Raw genomic sequence first — 13,478 nt, forward strand, 5'->3', positions numbered from 1 at the left:
AACGTTCATTTTGGCTCTCACACCTTAACTAAATGTTGTAGACTCAAACTTGTTGCTGTCATTAGTGTATTTTAGCAACTTGAAGATGATTCCAGCATTAATTTCATTGTGCTTTTGCTCATTTTGAAGATTTTGACAGTTTCACCTGAAGTGAACAAACAAGGGCTGAAAACGCGTTTAAAGCAATAAAAAGTTAATTTAGGCTCTCACAACTTAACTAAATGTTGTAGACTCAAACTTGTTGCTGTCATTAGTGTATTTTAGCAACTTGAAGATGATTCCAGCATTAATTTCATTGTGCTTTTGCTCATTTTGAAGATTTTGACAGTTTCACCTGAAGTGTACAATCAGGTGCTGAAAACGCGTTTACAGCAATACAAAGTTGATTTTGGCTCTCACACCTTAACTAAATGTTGTAGACTCAAACTTTTTGCTGTCATTAGTGTATTTTAGCAACTTGAAGATGATTCCATCATTAATTTAATTGTGCTTTTGCTCATTTTGAAGATTTTGACAGTTTCATCTGAAGTGTACATTCGGGCTGAAAGTGCATTTAAAGCAATACAAAGTTCATTTTGGCTCTCACACCTTAACTAAATGTTGTAGACTCAAACTTTTTGCTGTCATTAGTGTATTTTAGCAACTTGAAGATGATTCCAGCATTAATTTCATTGTGCTTTTGCTCATTTTGAAGATTTTGACAGTTTCACCTGAAGTGTACAATCAGGGGCTGAAAACGCGTTTAAAGCAATACAAAGTTAATTTAGGCTCTCATACCTTAACTAAATGTTGTAGACTCAAACTTTTTGCTGTCATTAGTGTATTTTAGCAACTTGAAGATGATTCCAGCATTAATTTCATTGTGATTTTGCTCATTTTGAAGATTTTGACAGTTTCACCTGAAGTGTACAATCGGGCTGAAAACGCGTTTAAAGCAATACAAAGTTCATTTTGGCTCTCACACCTTAACTAAATGTTGTAGACTCAAACTTTTTGCTGTCATTAGTGTATTTTAGCAACTTGAAGATGATTCCAACATTAATTTCATTGTGCTTTTGCTCATTTTTAAGATTTTGACAGTTTCACCTGAAGTGTACAATCGGGCTGAAAATGAATTTTAAAGCAATACAAAGTTAATTTTGGCTCTCACACCTTAACTAAATGTTGTAGACTCAAACTTTTTGCTGTCATTAGTGTATTTTAGCAAAATGAAGATGATTCAAGCATTAATTTCATTGTGCTTTTGCTCATTTTGAAGATTTTGACATTTTCACCTGAAGTGTACAATTAGGGGCTGAAAACGCGTTTAAAGCAATAAAAAGTTCATTTTGACTCTCACACCTTAACTAAATGTTGTAGACTCAAACTTTTTGCTGTCATTAGTGTATTTTAGCAACTTGAAGATGATTCCAGCATTAATTTCATTGTGCTTTTGCTCATTTTGAAGATTTTGACAGTTTCACCTGAAGTGTCCAATCGGGCTGAAAATGCATTTAAAGCAATACAAAGTTAATTTTGGCTCTCACACCTTAACTAAATGTTGTAGACTCAAACTTGTTGCTGTCATTAGTGTATTTTAGCAACTTGAAGATGATTCCAGCATTAATTTTATTGTGCTTTTGCTCATTTTTAAGATTTTGACAGTTTCACCTGAAGTGTACAATCAGGTGCTGAAAACGCGTTTACAGCAATACAAAGTTCATTTAGGCTCTCACACCTTAACTAAATGTTGTAGACTCAAAATTGTTGCTGTCATTAGTGTATTTTAGCAACTTGAATATGATTCCAGCATTAATTTCATTGTGCTTTTGCTCATGTTGAAGATTTTGACAGTTTCACCTGAATTGTACAATCAAGGGCTGAAAACGCGTTTAAAGCAATAAAAAGTTCATTTAGGCTCTCACACCTCAACTAAATGTTGTAGACTCAAACTTTTTGCTGTCATTAGTGTATTTTAGCAACTTGAAGATGATTCCAGCATTAATTTCATTGTGCTTTTGCTCATTTTGAAGATTTTGACACTTTCACCTGAAATGTACAATCAAGGGCTGAAAACGCGTTTAAAGCAATAAAAAGTTAATTTAGGCTCTCACAACTTAACTAAATGTTGTAGACTCAAACTCTTTGCTGTCATTAGTGTATTTTAGAAACTTGAAGATGATTCCATTATTAATTTAATTGTGCTTCTGCTCATTTTGAAGATTTTGACAGTTTCACCTGAAGTGTACATTCAGGTGCTGAAAACGCGTTTACAGCAATACAAAGTTCATTTTGGCTCTCACACCTTAACTAAATGTTGTAGACTCAAACTTTTTGCTGTCATTAGTGTATTTTAGCAACTTGAATATGATTCCATTATTAATTTCATTGTGCTTTTGCTCATTTTGAAGATTTTGACAGTTTCACCTGAAGTGTACAATCAGGTGCTGAAAACGCGTTTACAGCAATACAAAGTTCATTTTGGCTCTCACACCTTAACTAAATGTTGTAGACTCAAACTTTTTGCTGTCATTAGTGTATTTTAGCAACTTGAAGATGATTCCATCATTAATTTAATTGTGCTTTTGCTCATTTTGAAGATTTTGACAGTTTCACCTGAAGTGTACTATCGGGCTGAAAATGCATTTAAAGCAATACAAAGTTCATTTTGACTCTCACACCTTAACTAAATGTTGTAGACTCAAACTTTTTGCTGTCATTAGTGTATTTTAGCAACTTGAAGATGATTCCAGCATTAATTTCATTGTGCTTTTGCTCATTTTGAAGATTTTGACAGTTTCACCTGAAGTTTACAATCAGGTGCTGAAAACGCGTTTACAGCAATACAAAGTTTTTTTAGGCTCTCACACCTTAACTAAATGTTGTAGACTCAAACTTTTTGCTGTCATTAGTGTATTTTAGCAACTTGAAGATTATTCCAGCATTAATTTCATTGTGCTTTTGCTCATTTTGAAGATTTTGACAGTTTCATCTGAAGTGTACATTCGGGCTGAAAGTGCATTTAAAGCAATACAAAGTTCATTTTGGCTCTCACACCTTAACTAAATGTTGTGCACTCAAACTTTTTGCTGTCATTAGTGTATTTTAGCAACTTGAAGATGATTCCAGCATTAATTTCATTGTGCTTTTGCTCATTTTGAAGATTTTGACACTTTCACCTGAAATGTACAATCAAGGGCTGAAAACGCGTTTAAAGCAATAAAAAGTTAATTTAGGCTCTCACACCTTAACTAAATGTTGTAGACTCAAACTCTTTGCTGTCATTAGTGTATTTTAGCAACTTGAAGATGATTCCAACATTAATTTAATTGTGCTTTTGCTCTTTTTGAAGATTTTGACAGTTTCACCTGAAGTGTACATTCAGGTGCTGAAAACGCGTTTACAGCAATACAAAGTTCATTTTGGCTCTCACACCTTAACTAAATGTTGTAGACTCAAACTTTTTGCTGTCATTAGTGTATTTTAGCAACTTGAATATGATTCCATTATTAATTTCATTGTGCTTTTGCTCATTTTGAAGATTTTGACAGTTTCACCTGAAGTGTACAATCAGGTGCTGAAAACGCGTTTACAGCAATACAAAGTTCATTTTGGCTCTCACACCTTAACTAAATGTTGTAGACTCAAACTTTTTGCTGTCATTAGTGTATTTTAGCAACTTGAAGATGATTCCATCATTAATTTAATTGTGCTTTTGCTCATTTTGAAGATTTTGACAGTTTCACCTGAAGTGTACTATCGGGCTGAAAATGCATTTAAAGCAATACAAAGTTCATTTTGACTCTCACACCTTAACTAAATGTTGTAGACTCAAACTTTTTGCTGTCATTAGTGTATTTTAGCAACTTGAAGATGATTCCAGCATTAATTTCATTGTGCTTTTGCTCATTTTGAAGATTTTGACAGTTTCACCTGAAGTTTACAATCAGGTGCTGAAAACGCGTTTACAGCAATACAAAGTTCATTTAGGCTCTCACACCTTAACTAAATGTTGTAGACTCAAACTTTTTGCTGTCATTAGTGTATTTTAGCAACTTGAAGATGATTCCAGCATTAATTTCATTGTGCTTTTGCTCATTTTGAAGATTTTGACAGTTTCATCTGAAGTGTACATTCGGGCTGAAAGTGCATTTCAAGCAATACAAAGTTCATTTTGGCTCTCACACCTTAACTAAATGTTGTACACTCAAACTTTTTGCTGTCATTAGTGTATTTTAGCAACTTGAAGATGATTCCAGCATTAATTTCATTGTGCTTTTGCTCATTTTGAATATTTTGACACTTTCACCTGAAGTGTACAATCAAGGGCTGAAAACGCGTTTAAAGCAATAAAATGTTAATTTAGGCTCTCACACCTTAATTAAATGTTGTAGACTCAAACTCTTTGCTGTCATTAGTGTATTTTAGCAACTTGAAGATGATTCCAACATTAATTTAATTGTGCTTTTGCTCATTTTGAAGATTTTGACAGTTTCACCTGAAGTGTACATTCAGGTGCTGAAAACGCGTTTACAGCAATACAAAGTTCATTTTGGCTCTCACACCTTAACTAAATGTTGTAAACTCAAACTTTTTTCTGTCATTAGTGTATTTTAGCAACTTGAAGATGATTCCAGCATTAATTTCATTGTGCTTTTGCTCATTTTGAATATTTTGACAGTTTCACCTGAAGTGTACAATCAGGTGCTGAAAACGCGTTTACAGCAATACAAAGTTCATTTTGGCTCTCACACCTTAACTAAATGTTGTAGACTCAAACTTGTTGCTGTCATTAGTGTATTTTAGCAACTTGAAGATGTTTCCAGCATTAATTTCATTGTGCTTTTGCTCATTTTGAAGAATTTGACAGTTTCACCTGAAGTGTACATTCGGGCTGAAAATGCATTTAAAGCAATACAACGTTCATTTTGGCTCTCACACCTTAACTAAATGTTGTAGACTTAAACTTTTTACTGTCATTAGTGTATTTTAGCAACTTGAAGATGATTCCAGCATTAATTTAATTTTGCTTTTGCTCATTTTGAAGATTTTGACAGTTTCACCTGAAGTGTCCAATCGGGCTGAAAATGCATTTAAAGCAATACAAAGTTCATTTTGGCTCTCACACCTTAACTAAATGTTGTAGACTCAAACTTTTTGCTGTCATTAGTGTATTTTAGAAATTTGAAGATGATTCCATCATTAATTTCATTGTGCTTTTGCACATTTTGAAGATTTTGACAGTTTCACCTGAAGTGTACAATCAAGGGCTGAAAACGCGTTTAAAGCAATAAAAAGTTAATTTAGGCTCTCACAACTTAACTAAATGTTGTAGACTCAAACTTTTTGCTGTCATTAGTGTATTTTAGCAACTTGAAGATGATTCCAACATTATTTTCATTGTGCTTTTGCTCATTTTTAAGATTTTGACAGTTTCACCTGAAGTGTACAATCGGGCTGAAAATGAATTTTAAAGCAATACAAAGTTCATTTTGGCTCTCACACCTTAACTAAATATTGTAGACTCAAACTTTTTGCTGTCATTAGTGTATTTTAGCAACTTGAAGATGATTCCAACATTAATTTCATTGTGCTTTTGCTCATTTTGAAGATTTTGACAGTTTCACCTGAAGTGTACAATCGGGCTGAAAATGAATTTTAAAGCAATACAAAGTTAATTTTGGCTCTCACACCTTAACTAAATGTTGTAGACTCAAACTTTTTGCTGTCATTAGTGTATTTTAGCAAAATGAAGATGATTCAAGCATTAATTTCATTGTGCTTTTGCTCATTTTGAAGATTTTGACATTTTCACCTGAAGTGTACAATTAGGGGCTGAAAACGCGTTTAAAGCAATAAAAAGTTCATTTTGACTCTCACACCTTAACTAAATGTTGTAGACTCAAACTTTTTGCTGTCATTAGTGTATTTTAGCAACTTGAAGATGATTCCAGCATTAATTTCATTGTGCTTTTGCTCATTTTGAAGATTTTGACAGTTTCACCTGAAGTGTCCAATCGGGCTGAAAATGCATTTAAAGCAATACAAAGTTAATTTTGGCTCTCACACCTTAACTAAATGTTGTAGACTCAAACTTTTTGCTGTCAATAGTGTATTTTAGCAACTTGAAGATGATTCCAGCATTAATTTCATTGTGCTTTTGCTCATTTTGAAGATTTTGACAGTTTCACCTGAATTGTACAATCAAGGGCTGAAAATGCGTTTAAAGCAATAAAAAGTTCATTTAGGCTCTCACACCTCAACTAAATGTTGTAGACTCAAACTTTTTGCTGTCATTAGTGTATTTTAGCAACTTGAAGATGATTCCAGCATTAATTTCATTGTGCTTTTGCTCATTTAGAAGATTTTGACAGTTTCACCTGAAGTGTACAATCAGGTGCTGAAAACGCGTTTACAGCAATACAAAGTTCATTTTGGCTGTCACACCTTAACTAAATGTTGTAGACTCAAACTTTTTGCTGTCATTAGTGTATTTTAGCAACTTGAAGATGATTCCCGCATTAATTTCATTGTGCTTTTGCTCATTTTGAAGATTTTGACAGTTTCACCTGAAGTGTACAATCAGGTGCTGAAAACGCGTTTACAGCAATACAAAGTTCATTTAGGCTCTCACACCTTAACTAAATGTTGTAGACACAAATTTTTTGCTGTCATTAGTGTATTTTAGCAACTTGAAGATGATTCCAGCATTAATTTCATTGTGCTTTTGCTCATTTTGAAGATTTTGACAGTTTCATCTGAAGTGTACATTCGGGCTGAAAGTGCATTTAAAGCAATACAAAGTTCATTTTGGCTCTCACACCTTAACTAAATGTTGTAGACTCAAACTTTTTGCTGTCATTAGTGTATTTTAGCAACTTGAAGATGATTCCAGCATTAATTTCATCGTGCTTTTGCTCATTTTGAAGATTTTGACAGTTTCACCTGAAGTGTACATTCAGGTGCTGAAAACGCGTTTACAGCAATAAAAAGTTCATTTTGGCTCTCACACCTTAACTAAATGTTGTAGACTCAAACTTTTTGCTGTCATTAGTGTATTTTAGCAACTTGAAGATGATTCCAGCATTAATTTCATTGTGCTTTTGCTCATTTTGAAGATTTTGACAGTTTCATCTGAAGTGTACATTCGGGCTGAAAGTGCATTTAAAGCAATACAAAGTTCATTTTGGCTCTCACACCTTAACTAAATGTTGTACACTCAAACTTTTTGCTGTCATTAGTGTATTTTAGCAACTTGAAGATGATTCCAGCATTAATTTCATTGTGCTTTTGCTCATTTTGAAGATTTTGACAGTTTCACCTGAATTGTACAATCAAGGGCTGAAAACACGTTTAAAGCAATAAAAAGTTAATTTAGGCTCTCACACCTTAACTAAATGTTGTAGACTCAAACTCTTTGCTGTCATTAGTGTATTTTAGCAACTTGAAGATGATTCCAGCATTAATTTCATTGTGCTTTTGCTCATTTTGAAGATTTTGACACTTTCACCTGAAGTGTACAATCAAGGGCTGAAAACACGTTTAAAGCAATAAAAAGTTAATTTAGGCTCTCACACCTTAACTAAATGTTGTAGACTCAAACTCTTTGCTGTCTTTAGTGTATTTTAGCAACTTGAAGATGATTCCAACATTAATTTAATTGTGCTTTTGCTCATTTTGAAGATTTTGACAGTTTCACCTGAAGTGTACAATCAGGTGCTGAAAACGCGTTTACAGCAATACAAAGTTCATTTTGGCTGTCACACCTTAACTAAATGTTGTAGACTCAAACTTTTTGCTGTCATTAGTGTATTTTAGCAACTTGAAGATGATTCCCGCATTAATTTCATTGTGCTTTTGCTCATTTTGAAGATTTTGACAGTTTCACCTGAAGTGTACAATCAGGTGCTGAAAACGCGTTTACAGCAATACAAAGTTCATTTAGGCTCTCACACCTTAACTAAATGTTGTAGACACAAATTTTTTGCTGTCATTAGTGTATTTTAGCAACTTGAAGATGATTCCAGCATTAATTTCATTGTGCTTTTGCTCATTTTGAAGATTTTGACAGTTTCATCTGAAGTGTACATTCGGGCTGAAAGTGCATTTAAAGCAATACAAAGTTCATTTTGGCTCTCACACCTTAACTAAATGTTGTAGACTCAAACTTTTTGCTGTCATTAGTGTATTTTAGCAACTTGAAGATGATTCCAGCATTAATTTCATTGTGCTTTTGCTCATTTTGAAGATTTTGACAGTTTCATCTGAAGTGTACATTCGGGCTGAAAGTGCATTTAAAGCAATACAAAGTTCATTTTGGCTCTCACACCTTAACTAAATGTTGTACACTCAAACTTTTTGCTGTCATTAGTGTATTTTAGCAACTTGAAGATGATTCCAGCATTAATTTCATTGTGCTTTTGCTCATTTTGAAGATTTTGACAGTTTCACCTGAATTGTACAATCAAGGGCTGAAAACACGTTTAAAGCAATAAAAAGTTAATTTAGGCTCTCACACCTTAACTAAATGTTGTAGACTCAAACTCTTTGCTGTCATTAGTGTATTTTAGCAACTTGAAGATGATTCCAGCATTAATTTCATTGTGCTTTTGCTCATTTTGAAGATTTTGACACTTTCACCTGAAGTGTACAATCAAGGGCTGAAAACACGTTTAAAGCAATAAAAAGTTAATTTAGGCTCTCACACCTTAACTAAATGTTGTAGACTCAAACTCTTTGCTGTCTTTAGTGTATTTTAGCAACTTGAAGATGATTCCAACATTAATTTAATTGTGCTTTTGCTCATTTTGAAGATTTTGACAGTTTCACCTAAATTGTACAATCAAGGGCTGAAAACGCGTTTAAAGCAATAAAAAGTTCATTTAGGCTCTCACACCTCAACTAAATGTTGTAGACTCAAACTTTTTGCTGTCATTAGTGTATTTTAGCAACTTGAAGATGATTCCAACATTAATTTCATTGTGCTTTTGCTCATTTTGAAGATTTTGACAGTTTCACCTGAAGTGTACAATCGGGCTGAAAATGAATTTTAAAGCAATACAAAGTTCATTTTGGCTCTCACACCTTAACTAAATATTGTAGACTCAAACTTTTTGCTGTCATTAGTGTATTTTAGCAACTTGAAGATGATTCCAGCATTAATTTCATTGTGCTTTTGCTCATTTTGAAGATTTTGACAGTTTCACCTGAAGTGTACAATCAGGTGCTGAAAACGCGTTTACAGCAATACAAAGTTCATTTTGGCTGTCACACCTTAACTAAATGTTGTAGACTCAAACTTTTTGCTGTCATTAGTGTATTTTAGCAACTTGAAGATGATTCCCGCATTAATTTCATTGTGCTTTTGCTCATTTTGAAGATTTTGACAGTTTCACCTGAAGTGTACAATCAGGTGCTGAAAACGCGTTTACAGCAATACAAAGTTCATTTAGGCTCTCACACCTTAACTAAATGTTGTAGACACAAATTTTTTGCTGTCATTAGTGTATTTTAGCAACTTGAAGATGATTCCAGCATTAATTTCATTGTGCTTTTGCTCATTTTGAAGATTTTGACAGTTTCATCTGAAGTGTACATTCGGGCTGAAAGTGCATTTAAAGCAATACAAAGTTCATTTTGGCTCTCACACCTTAACTAAATGTTGTAGACTCAAACTTTTTGCTGTCATTAGTGTATTTTAGCAACTTGAAGATGATTCCAGCATTAATTTCATCGTGCTTTTGCTCATTTTGAAGATTTTGACAGTTTCACCTGAAGTGTACATTCAGGTGCTGAAAACGCGTTTACAGCAATAAAAAGTTCATTTTGGCTCTCACACCTTAACTAAATGTTGTAGACTCAAACTTTTTGCTGTCATTAGTGTATTTTAGCAACTTGAAGATGATTCCAGCATTAATTTCATTGTGCTTTTGCTCATTTTGAAGATTTTGACAGTTTCATCTGAAGTGTACATTCGGGCTGAAAGTGCATTTAAAGCAATACAAAGTTCATTTTGGCTCTCACACCTTAACTAAATGTTGTACACTCAAACTTTTTGCTGTCATTAGTGTATTTTAGCAACTTGAAGATGATTCCAGCATTAATTTCATTGTGCTTTTGCTCATTTTGAAGATTTTGACAGTTTCACCTGAATTGTACAATCAAGGGCTGAAAACACGTTTAAAGCAATAAAAAGTTAATTTAGGCTCTCACACCTTAACTAAATGTTGTAGACTCAAACTCTTTGCTGTCATTAGTGTATTTTAGCAACTTGAAGATGATTCCAGCATTAATTTCATTGTGCTTTTGCTCATTTTGAAGATTTTGACAGTTTCACCTGAATTGTACAATCAAGGGCTGAAAACACGTTTAAAGCAATAAAAAGTTAATTTAGGCTCTCACACCTTAACTAAATGTTGTAGACTCAACTCTTTGCTGTCTTTAGTGTATTTTAGCAACTTGAAGATGATTCCAACATTAATTTAATTGTGCTTTTGCTCATTTTGAAGATTTTGACAGTTTCACCTAAATTGTACAATCAAGGGCTGAAAACGCGTTTAAAGCAATAAAAAGTTCATTTAGGCTCTCACACCTCAACTAAATGTTGTAGACTCAAACTTTTTGCTGTCATTAGTGTATTTTAGCAACTTGAAGATGATTCCAACATTAATTTCATTGTGCTTTTGCTCATTTTGAAGATTTTGACAGTTTCACCTGAAGTGTACAATCGGGCTGAAAATGAATTTTAAAGCAATACAAAGTTCATTTTGGCTCTCACACCTTAACTAAATATTGTAGACTCAAACTTTTTGCTGTCATTAGTGTATTTTAGCAACTTGAAGATGATTCCAGCATTAATTTCATTGTGCTTTTCCTCATTTTGAAGATTTTGACAGTTTCACCTGAAGTGTACAATCAGGTGCTGAAAACGCGTTTACAGCAATACAAAGTTCATTTTGGCTGTCACACCTTAACTAAATGTTGTAGACTCAAACTTTTTGCTGTCATTAGTGTATTTTAGCAATTTGAAGATGATTCCAGCATTAATTTCATTGTGCTTTTGCTCATTTTGAAGATTTTGACAGTTTCACCTGAAGTGTACAATCAGGTGCTGAAAACGCGTTTACAGCAATACAAAGTTCATTTAGGCTCTCACACCTTAACTAAATGTTTTAGACTCAAATTTTTTGCTGTCATTAGTGTATTTTAGCAACTTGAAGATGATTCCAGCATTAATTTCATTGTGCTTTTGCTCATTTTGAAGATTTTGACAGTTTCATCTGAAGTGTACATTCGGGCTGAAAGTGCATTTAAAGCAATACAAAGTTCATTTTGGCTCTCACACCTTAACTAAATGTTGTAGACTCAAACTTTTTGCTGTCATTAGTGTATTTTAGCAACTTGAAGATGATTCCAGCATTAATTTCATTGTGCTTTTGCTCATTTTGAAGATTTTGACAGTTTCACCTGAAGTGTACAATCAGGGGCTGAAAACGCGTTTAAAGCAATACAAAGTTAATTTAGGCTCTCATACCTTAACTAAATGTTGTAGACTCAAACTTTTTGCTGTCATTAGTGTATTTTAGCAACTTGAAGATGATTCCAGCATTAATTTCATTGTGATTTTGCTCATTTTGAAGATTTTGACAGTTTCACCTGAAGTGTACAATCGGGCTGAAAACGCGTTTAAAGCAATACAAAGTTCATTTTGGCTCTCACACCTTAACTAAATGTTGTAGACTCAAACTTTTTGCTGTCATTAGTGTATTTCAGCAACTTGAAGATGATTCCAGCATTAATTTCATTGTGCTTTTGCTCATTTTGAAGATTTTGACAGTTTCACCTGAAGTGTACATTCAGGTGCTGAAAACGCGTTTACAGCAATAAAAAGTTCATTTTGGCTCTCACACCTTAACTAAATGTTGTAGACTCAAACTTTTTGCTGTCATTAGTGTATTTTAGCAACTTGAAGATGATTCCAGCATTAATTTCATTGTGCTTTTGCTCATTTTGAAGATTTTGACAGTTTCATCTGAAGTGTACATTCGGGCTGAAAGTGCATTTAAAGCAATACAAAGTTCATTTTGGCTCTCACACCTTAACTAAATGTTGTACACTCAAACTTTTTGCTGTCATTAGTGTATTTTAGCAACTTGAAGATGATTCCAGCATTAATTTCATTGTGCTTTTGCTCATTTTGAAGATTTTGACACTTTCACCTGAAGTGTACAATCAAGGGCTGAAAACACGTTTAAAGCAATAAAAAGTTAATTTAGGCCATCACACCTTAACTAAATGTTGTAGACTCAAACTCTTTGCTGTCTTTAGTGTATTTTAGCAACTTGAAGATGATTCCAACATTAATTTAATTGTGCTTTTGCTCATTTTGAAGATTTTGACAGTTTCACCTAAATTGTACAATCAAGGGCTGAAAACGCGTTTAAAGCAATAAAAAGTTCATTTAGGCTCTCACACCTCAACTAAATGTTGTAGACTCAAACTTTTTGCTGTCATTAGTGTATTTTAGCAACTTGAAGATGATTCCAACATTAATTTCATTGTGCTTTTGCTCATTTTGAAGATTTTGACAGTTTCACCTGAAGTGTACAATCGGGCTGAAAATGAATTTTAAAGCAATACAAAGTTCATTTTGGCTCTCACACCTTAACTAAATATTGTAGACTCAAACTTTTTGCTGTCATTAGTGTATTTTAGCAACTTGAAGATGATTCCAGCATTAATTTCATTGTGCTTTTGCTCATTTTGAAGATTTTGACAGTTTCACCTGAAGTGTACAATCAGGTGCTGAAAACGCGTTTACAGCAATACAAAGTTCATTTTGGCTGTCACACCTTAACTAAATGTTGTAGACTCAAACTTTTTGCTGTCATTAGTGTATTTTAGCAATTTGAAGATGATTCCAGCATTAATTTCATTGTGCTTTTTCTCATTTTGAAGATTTTGACAGTTTCACCTGAAGTGTACAATCAGGTGCTGAAAACGCGTTTACAGCAATACAAAGTTCATTTAGGCTCTCACACCTTAACTAAATGTTTTAGACTCAAATTTTTTGCTGTCATTAGTGTATTTTAGCAACTTGAAGATGATTCCAGCATTAATTTCATTGTGCTTTTGCTCATTTTGAAGATTTTGACAGTTTCATCTGAAGTGTACATTCGGGCTGAAAGTGCATTTAAAGCAATACAAAGTTCATTTTGGCTCTCACACCTTAACTAAATGTTGTAGACTCAAACTTTTTGCTGTCATTAGTGTATTTTAGAAACTTGAAGATGATTCCATCATTAATTTCATTGTGCTTTTGCACATTTTGAAGATTTTGACAGTTTCACCTGAAGTGTACAATCAAGGGCTGAAAACGCGTTTAAAGCAATAAAAAGTTAATTTAGGCTCTCACAACTTAACTAAATGTTGTAGACTCAAACTTTTTGCTGTCATTAGTGTATTTTAGCAACTTGAAGATGATTCCAACATTAATTTCA

Source organism: Leptonotus elevatus, chromosome 6 (assembly GCF_054856555.1).
Source record: "Leptonotus elevatus isolate MCC_2025b chromosome 6, RoL_Lele_1.0, whole genome shotgun sequence".
Lineage (NCBI taxonomy): Eukaryota > Metazoa > Chordata > Actinopteri > Syngnathiformes > Syngnathidae > Leptonotus > Leptonotus elevatus.